At 49.0% G+C, this 9,609-nt stretch overlaps 1 long non-coding RNA gene across 1 annotated transcript in view; it reads left to right on the top strand.

Moving 5' to 3' along the window:
• LOC112549171 overlaps window positions 1-2,425 on the top strand; it is a 13,888-nt gene extending 11,463 nt beyond the window's left edge. Inside the window, exon 3 of the long non-coding RNA XR_003092510.1 lies at window positions 2,291-2,425. This is a non-coding gene — a long non-coding RNA (uncharacterized LOC112549171). The remainder of the gene's footprint in view (window positions 1-2,290) is intronic.
• Window positions 2,426-9,609: the final 7,184 nt, after the last annotated feature.

Raw genomic sequence — 9,609 nt, 5'->3', positions numbered from 1 at the left:
CCAGTGTCCCAGGGCCAGCACCAGTGGGGCGCAAAACGAGGCACAGGCTGGCAGGGGTCTGTGGAGCCAGGCTGGGCTGCACCAGCAGGGAGAGAGGGGAGCTGGCCTGGCTCCATAGAGCCCCTGATGGCTGGGATCCTGTGCTCCTGACACCTTGCTCTGGGCCCTGACAGCACTGGCCCCGGGACACCGGTGCAGGCCCCGTGTTCCCGCTGGCTCCCATGCCCACTCACACCCATTGCCCCCCGGCCCCATGGTACAGGTTGGGGGCAGCTCACAACCCTGACCCCCTGCTCACTGGCAGGGAAGAAGTTGGTGCTGAGCACGGGGAAAAGTGGCCTCTCGCCTGCCCGGTGGCCGGCACTTGCAGCCCACACAGGGCTGTCTGGAGCAGGCACAGGCAGCCCTAAGCAGGCTGCAAGTGGGTACAGCATGGGGCTCTGGCCATGGGGCAAGTGAGGGGATGCTTTTCCCTGTGCTCAGCACCAGCTTGTAACCTGGCCCTGCTGCCAGCCGGGGCTCCAAGCTGGCTCTGGGCTTGCCCATTGGCGGCAGAAGCTGCGGCCTCCCCACTTGCCATGCCGGGCAGTGTTGGCTGTTGCTCCCCGCCCAGATCTCATGCACTGGGCAGCACAGATGAGCTGGTGCGGGGCCGAGGCAAGGCCTGAGCCAGTGCGGGGCCCAGGCTGGCAGTGGGGCCAGGTTACAAGGTGGTGCTGAGTACGGGGGGTGGGGAGAAAGTGGCCCCTCACCTGCCCTGTGCCCAACGCCCCTTGCTGCAGTCGCTCACAGCTCACCTGGGGCTGCCTGTGCCTGCTCCGGACAGCCCCCTGTGGGCTGTGAGCGGCTGCAGCACAGGGCGCTGGCCACTGGGTGGGGGAGGGGCCACTTTCCTCTGCCCCAGGAAGGAGCCTGGGGAAAAGATGAGCTCGGGGAAAAGAGACCCCTCCCCCACCCCGGGGCCGGTGCTCCATGCTGCAGCCACTCACAGCCCGTGGGGCTGTCCGGAGCAGGCACAGGCAGCCCCAGGTGGGCTGCGAGTGGCTGCAGTTCAGGGTGCCAGCCACAGGGCAGGCGAGGGACCGCTTTCCCCTTGCCTGCACTCAGCTTTTCCCTGGGCTCCTTCCCTGCCCGGGGTCCTCCCACCCCTCTCCCCGCTTTTCCCCTTACCTGAGGTTCCGGCACTGCCGGGGCAGCCACATGCTCCCAGACCAGAAGGCAGTAGGGGCTTCTGGCTGGGAGGGTGGGGCCAGGTGGGTCTTGCTGTTGTGGGAGTCCACCAGGCTTCCCCTGGGTCCTACTGCCCTTGGTTTCTGTCATTTTTTACAGGAACCAAGGGCAGATAAATATTAATTTTCTAAATTTTTTAGTGGCCCTGCAGGCTGGATAGAATGGCCTCATGGGCCATATCTGGCCCACAGGCCATATTTTGCCGACCCCTGAGCTTGAGCCATGTTACACCCTTAGGTGACCGTGATGCTTTTTAAGTTGGTTGGTCAGCATCAAACAACACCTGCCTTTGATTGGTCCTGAAAGATGAGTTCAGAAAGGGGATTTAAGGATCTTTCCACCTTGGGAGAGGCATCTTGAAACTCACTAACATACAATGAACTGCCTGCCTCCAGAGGAAACTTAATCATCCTCTGGATGATACTTATGAGTAACGTACCTGAAACTTATCTAGAAATATAGTTTACTGTAATGTAGAAGTGTAACAAAAGGCTACCTAGCCACAGTTTGCTCTGGGTTATTCTTTGACACTTCCCTAACCTGTACTCTTCCCCAAACCTACCCTCTTTAACCAATAAAGCTCTCCACTATAACAAACTCAGTGGTACTTTCTGGGAGAAGGATTGGGCATGCCTTTATGCTCCCTAAGCTTGGTTAACTAAGGGAGGCTACTTTGTATGCTTCAGGCTTAAGGAAGCACCCCAAGTTATCACAGTGGGTCAAGCACCCTCAAGGTCTACAAGGCCTGTGTACCCCAGGGGGCACAAGGCCTGAATACAGACCAGGCCCCTAGGTGGTGACAGTGGTTACCCCAGGTTTGCAGGTGTGTTCCAGGAAGGGGATTGGCCAGATGTGAGATTCCCCAGGGAAGGCACTCAGAGCTCGGTTTTTGGTCGGGTGCAGTGAGACAGGTGGCTCAGCGCAAGAGCACCCCCTACTGTCTTGCCACAGGATGAACTTTAGCCTCAAGTTTTTGCATGTGTAGATATCTGCCAAAAATCACTCAATGCTCATTAGCTTAATGTGCATTAAATTTAGTCATACTTATTTGCACATGTAGGTATGCCCATAGTGTTTAGTCTTCCTGCAGCCAGCTCCACACGCCAATGGCATCACCATGACGCCCTGCATGAGGACCTTCCTGGAGAGGTCCCTGAAGGATGCGGTCCGAAACAAGTACGCCAGCGACCTGAGGGCCAAACCCGATTAGGGCAAGGTCTTCGACATCACCTTGAAGTGGGACTACAGCAGCCACTTCATCCCCAGTGGGAGCTTCACGCGCTTTGTGGACTGGCGCTTCCTCCACCGCGCCCACCTCAACTGCCTGTCTCTGAACAGGGCCGTTGGCTTCGGCCACCGGGACAAGAGGTGCCAACGGTGAGGCTACATGGCAGAGACCCTCCCCCACGTGCTGTGCAGCTGCAAGCCGCACGCCAGAGCCTGGCAGCTCTGCCACAACACTGTCCAGGACCGCCTGGTGAGGACCATCCAGGCCACAGCGGGGGAGATCTCTGTGATCCTCACCATCCCAGGCTGCGAAAGCCAGATGCAACCTGACATCGTCATCACTAACGAGGAGGCCAAGAAGGTTGTGATCATGGATGTAACCATTCCCTTTGAGAACCAGCGCCAAACCTTCACCGATGCCCGGACTTGCAAGCGGGAGAAGTACATCCCGCTGGCCGACATCCTGAGGGGCCGTGGCTACGATGTAATGGTCAACACGCTCATCGTGGGAGTGCTTGGAGCCTGGGACCCCAGCAATGAGAGCGTTCTGCATGCCTACTGCGTCTCCTGCCACTACGCCAAGCTGATGCGCTGCCTCATGGTGTCTGACACCATCCGTTGGTCCCGCGACATCTACGTGGAACACATCACGGGCCACCACCAGTACTCCGACCTCACCAGACGAACCGCCGCCAGACCGGACCCAGAGCCTGAACCCCCCCTCTGCACCAGATGGACCTTCACTTCAAGAGGATTCTTCAACAATGGATGACCCTGCTCCACCCAAAGAGGACCCCCGCGATGAGACTCGATGTGGACTGAGACACTTTTTCTTCGAACCACGTCTTCCACCATTGTGGACCATTGTAATGGGTTTGTATGTATCTATCTTCTTTTTCTCTCAGCATTGCAAACCCCCTCCGTCCCCTTCACCCTTCCCTCGTCCCCTGGGCTTAGTTGGCTAACACTGTATCTCCTGTAACCTAGTTGTGTTCCCCTCCTCACCCCCATCCTTCTATTTTTAGTCCCTCACTTGGACACTATGTATTTCCCTACTGGCTTTGTCATCTTTTTTTTGGATTCACAATCCTAAACATTTACTAATAAAAGTCAATCTGCTACCCAGGTATCTGCTACTCAGGTATAATATAACTATAAGGGCAATTGCTGGAATTCACCATCCAGCGCAAGGTGGCAAAGGCCTGAAGCAAGGCGGCAGCCCTGGACTTCAGGAGGGCAGATTTCAATGAGGTAAGGAGAATAGTCAGGGAGGCACTGAAGTCTCAGAGGGGAGAGGAGTCAGTGTCCAAGAAGAGTGGTTGTTCTTTAAGGAGATGATCCTCCAAGCCCAAAGGGAGGTAATCCCAACACGGATCAAAGGAGGCAAGAGGGCGCAAAAGCCCCCATGGCTTATCAAAAGCATCTGGGAATGTCTCCTAGATAAAAAGGAGGTGTACACCCAATGGAAGGGAGGGGCCATCACCAGGGAGGACTATACCTCGGTTGCTTGGGGCTGTAGGGGGGCGGTCAGGAAGGCCAAGGCGGAGATGGAACTGGGACTAGCTACCCAGATCAAGGACAACAAGAAGTCCTTTTTTAAATACATAGGGGATAAAAAGATGGTATCGGGTAACATGGGGCCTCTGCAGGACACGCTAGGAAATCTGGTCGTTGCACTAGACAGTAAAGCTAACCTATTTAATAATTTCTTTGCCTCCATTTTTCTGAGCAGGGACAGGGTTACCCCCTCCACTGGGACCCCCATAGTACCCAGGGGAGGCAAATCCAGGCCTAGGGTCAGTGAGGACCTAGTCAGGGAACTTCTGGAGGGACTGGATGTATTTAAATCAACAGCTCCTGACAATCTCCACCCCAGAGTGCTGAGGGAATTAGCAGAGGTCATTGCAGGACCCCTGGCATGGCTTTACGAGCACTCATGGTACTCTGGCGTGGTACCAGAGGAATGGAAAAGGGCCAGTGCAGTTCCCATTTTCAAAAAAGGGAGGAAGGAGGACCCAGGAAACTACAGGGCAGTCAGTCTTACCTCGGTCCTGGGTAAGCTTTTTGAGAGAATTATCCTGGCACATGTCCGTGAAAGGCCAGCAGGGAAGATTATGCTTAGGGGCAACCAACATGGGCTCACTAGAGGCAGGTCCTGTCAGACCAACCTGGTGGCCTTCTATGACCAGGTCACAAAATCCTAAGATGCAGGTGTAGCAATGGATGTTGTCTTTCTGGACTTTAGGAAGGCCTTCGACACTGTCTCCCACCCCATTCTCATTAAAAAACTAGGAGACTGTGGCATCGACACTTACACAGTCAAATGGATCACTAGTTGGCTGGAGGGCTGCACCCAGAGAGTGGTGGTGGATGGGTCTTATTCGACCTGGAGAGATGTGGGCAGTGGGGTCCCCCAGGGCTTGGTCCTCAGGCCTGCACTGTTCAACATCTTCATCAGCGACTTGGACGAGGGGGTAAAAAGCACCCTGTTCAAATTTGCAGACGACACTAAGATAAGGGAAGAAAGGCGCATGCTAGAAGGGAGGAATAGGCTGCAATCGGACCTGGACAGGTTACAGGGGTGGGCGGATGAGAACAGGGTGGGTTTCAACACTGACAAGTGCACGGTACTGCATCTGGAGAGGAAGAACCAGCAGCATACCTACAGGCTGGGGAACTCCCTTCTCGTCAGTGCAGAGACAGAAAAGGATCTTGGAGTCATTATTGATGCCAAAATGAACACAGGCCAACAGTGTGGGGACACGGTCAGGAAGGCTGACCGTACCTTGTCATGCATCCACAGATGCATCATGAGCAGGCCCAAGGAAGTGATCCTCCCACTCTATGTGACACTGGCCAGGCCGCAGTTGGAGTACTGCATCCGGCTGTTTACAAACTAGTCAGGGGGGACCAGCAGGCATTGGGGGAGTCCCTGTTTCCCCAAGCACTACCAGGAGTGACAAGAAATAATGGTCACAAGCTGGCAGAAGGTCGATTCAGACTAGACATCCGAAGGCACTACTTCACTGTCAGAGCGTCTAGGATCTGGAACCAACTTCCAAGAGAAGTGGTGCTGGCTCGTACCCTGGGGGGCTTTAAGAGGAGGCTGGATGAACACCTCATTGGGGTTGTTTGACCCCAGTACTCTTTCCTGCCATGGCAGGGGTCAGACTAGATGATCTGCTCAGGTCTCTTCTGACCCTACCAACTATGAAACTATGAAACTATTACTCAGAGAAGGCTATATTTTCTTTCCTCTTGCATGGCTGTTGGAATGACTGGGAAAACCACATTGCAAAAATGAACTCTTAGGCTGCATCTAGACACGCTGCAGTGTGCACTTGTAATGGCACAAATTGCCTCAGTGTACACCCCTGCATGCGTGCTTCATTGCAGGACAATTTGTCCTGCAATGGGCAAACTGCCCTTGCCCAGCTCCTCCTAGTTCTTCAGGTGCTGGCCCCAGCAAATTTACCTGGTGACCTGGTGGTGTGCTAGAGCAGCAGGGGCATGCCTTGGGCATCATGGAGGCATGGGTGGCAGTCAGAATTGCTCTGGACAGCCTAGCTTCAGTTTGTGCCAGCACATGCTTGTTTTGCATGTGTTGCACTGCTTTTTTTTCTGTTTTTTTTTGGGGGGAAGGGTTGCTACTAGGAAATTCCAGTAGTAAATTTTGCCACTGTGCTGGAAGCACATGTTTTAATATTCACCACGTGCAGTTTGTGGTGCCACAAACCACATGCCCCTGCTCCTCTGAATGTGGACTTAGAGTTTTGCTTCATTACAAGGACTCTCCAGCCAGAAAGGGCAATGTGCCTTTAATTTTAGCACCACTCTGGACTGCTCACTTATAAACATATGAAGAACAGCAAGCTCGAAGAGAAATAGTTTCCATCTGAGGGTCAAATTCTGCCCTTGATGCAAGCACACCGATTTGCACATGTGCATGGGAGAATGGAATAGTTTACTTTGTTTTAATGATAATCATGTTAAGAGATGCAAGAGTGGGCCAGCATCAATAACAGAGTTCTTTTTATACTCAGGGCTAATAGGTTTTCAAATTGAGGAAAAGTGAAGCTGCAGCCTTTCAGTAAGATGAATTATGGAAGAAGATGGAAGATGCTGGGTGAAGTAACAGAGAAGAAAGATACAGAAGAATGAGGCATAATGTTTATGGTTAATGAATATAAATGAGGTGATGCATGCCATCTAGCAATTAATAGACTAGAAGGAAGAAATATAGTTCATGTCAAGAAAAAATGAACTGTAACCGTGAAAGAGAAATCTAAATACAGAGGAAGATAGGATAAACATTCACAATAAAATTAGGAGCAGGGAATGAATGATCTATTTAACAAATAGTTACACAACTAATATAAAATCTTTTTATACCTCTAGAAACAATAGATCAGTGAAAAAGATACAGAGGCCTGCAAGGTGATTTATTGACAAGAAGTACACGCTGCTGACTTGTAAATGAATTATTAATGTGGGGACTCAAAAGAAAGATTGGTACAGACAGCAGAAGCATTGATTTCCCAAGGGAAGAAAATGAAAGATTGGAAGAAAAACAAGAACATGCCATAAGAGATGATCAGGAAATTAGAATGTCTGAAGACTGTGCAAATGTCAGAGCAAGATGGATCCATTCCAGATCTCCCATGGAAGCAGCAGAAGAGATAAGGATGACTTTAGCAGATATACAGCAGGCAAAACACCTTTTGAGAGCAAAGAGGCATAAAGCATTTACTGCGCTTAATATTTTAGAAGGTATATAAGAAAGATTTAGAAAACAAATGATCTTCAAAATTAAATCAGGAGACTGTGCATCTGGAAGACGGCACGGGCTACAGGAAAAAGTGTAGAAGTCTTGCATTCTGGACATCAAGTTACTCTCTAGCTCCTTGAAAAATCACTTCATCTCTCTGCTTAACCTTACTTTGGAAATTAGAAATGCTGATATTTAATCCTAGGACATTCAAAGGAGTTGGGGACCTATAACTACTTCCACTGGAAATTGGGTCTCTTTTAATTCCCTAATTCTTTAAGGTATCCTTACCTAATTAACCACATTGGAATAGTTCTTTGAGTTCTTGAGATTCATTAGAAGTGCATAGTATTAGACATAATTCTTACAAAGTTAAGACAGAACCAAAATGTCTATTTTAAAAGCGTGTCTATTTTTAAAACCAAGCTTGTCTACTTCTATAACTTCTCCATCTGTTCAATGCCACAGTGTCATCCAGTGTTATTGTTTGCCAGTAATTTCATACAGACAAGAATTCTCTGCTCTCATATTCTCAGTAGTAGATGACTGTAGTTTTATTATATAACTTGCAATCAAACATGAAACACAGAATCATTAGATCCTTTCACTAAAATCCAACCAATTCTTTTTTGGGGGCCAAATAATGACTCTCTAATGTATGTGATTTCATCAGCCTTAACTTTCATTCTTAAAATCATGTATGATTATAATAAGGCAATTTCCTGACAGCCACATTGAAAGTTTCTGAGAGATGTCATATGGAGCACATGCTTAGAATAAACACTAGAGCTAGAGGTTTTCTGGAGACCTATCAGCATTTCTGTTAATATATCAAACATTTCTAAACTGAAATAAATGCAAGAGGTGTATCTTTAAAAAATTGCCATTGTAGTGATTTTATATTAAATATCTTTATACGAATAGCTGTTTAAAGTTATACAATAAGAATAAACACACAGAGTAAAAGACCATAATATAATCACTGTAATGAACATGAAGAATTCAGTGTAACATGCACTAATGTAATGGAGATGGCTATGAAAACTAGGCTAAAATCTTTGGGCAGTACTCAGATTTTAATCAGTTTTTTCAGGCTTGGGGCAAGCAACACAAAAATCCAATAGTGAGATAAAAAAAAATAAAAGAAAAAAATACCAAAGTGTTAACAATAGATGTAAAAACCGTGATAGTATTTCAATCACATATGCAAACTTGTTTTTTATAGAGACAATGATAATTCTGAGGACAATTTTGGTCATAGCTTTTGAAATGTTTTCAATATCCTTACACAGGACAAACATTTTCACTATCTGTATGTAGACAAGACTCCCAATGAAAGGGTGGCTTACATTCAGGCAAGTGGTGGGTTCAATCTAACTTTGGCTGCAGTCAGTTGAGAGATTCCAGTTGGATTCAAGGGGAGTGAGGAAATAGCTCGAAATCTCTAACAAACCAAGTGATCTTTGCTGCTGTAAATTACTCCTTCACTTCAGCTGCTAAGTTGAAACACCAATGTGCAAGATTTTCAAGTCCAATTAAAAGAATAAAGCAAATTGAATTACCAACCCAAACCAGAACAAAGTAAACAAAATACATTCACAGCAAAAAACAGCCCACTAATGCTACAACAAAAATTAGACTCAAATTGGCATTGAAGCTAGCAGTGCCGTAGCAACAAAGTTTGGTGCCCAGAGCAAAGCCCACAGCAGCCGCCTGCCCTCATCCCATGCACAAATCTGGAGGGCACACGCCCTCCCTCCTACATGCTTCTTTGGGAGTGCATGCAGCAGTGGAAGCTGCCCATCCCCTCTCCTTGCACCCCCCCAAATGAGCTGCTCATGGCTCTATCTCACGCCCTGTCCCAGCTGGGCAGCGCCTGCTTGTGTTCCTTCACTTCCACGTGCGGGGCAGTTGCTCAACTTCCCACCCCACTCTGCCGGCCTTTGTTACAGTGCTGAAAATTGGGCATAGTTGGGCTCCAGCATAAGGGAAGTGAAATTCTGTTTCTCTCAGTGGGTGCATCTACATGAGAGACCAAACAACAACTGTGCACCAGAATGAACGCACACCGGAAATCTATCAAAGACAGGAATACCCAATTACCGGTGGGGGCACATTTCTCACAAGAAAACCACTCTCTCTCCAATCTCTCAGTCCTGATCCTCAAAGGAAACTTACACAACACGTCCCAGAGACGAGCCTATGAACTCCACGTCATCAACCTCTTGGATACTAAAAATTATGACTAAATATAGACATTGGATTTATGACACATTATAACCTGCCTGACAGCTGACTCCCCAGGTATCTCTCCACTTTCATCCCCCTTCTCTCTCTTCCCCGCCCCCCCCCCAGCCTGTCTCTCACCCATTGACTCCTCAATC

Source organism: Alligator sinensis, unplaced genomic scaffold (assembly GCF_000455745.1).
Source record: "Alligator sinensis unplaced genomic scaffold, ASM45574v1 scaffold573_1, whole genome shotgun sequence".
Lineage (NCBI taxonomy): Eukaryota > Metazoa > Chordata > Crocodylia > Alligatoridae > Alligator > Alligator sinensis.
The sequence above is the reverse complement of the archived record's forward strand: the minus strand, read 5'-3'. Positions and strand labels throughout refer to the sequence as shown.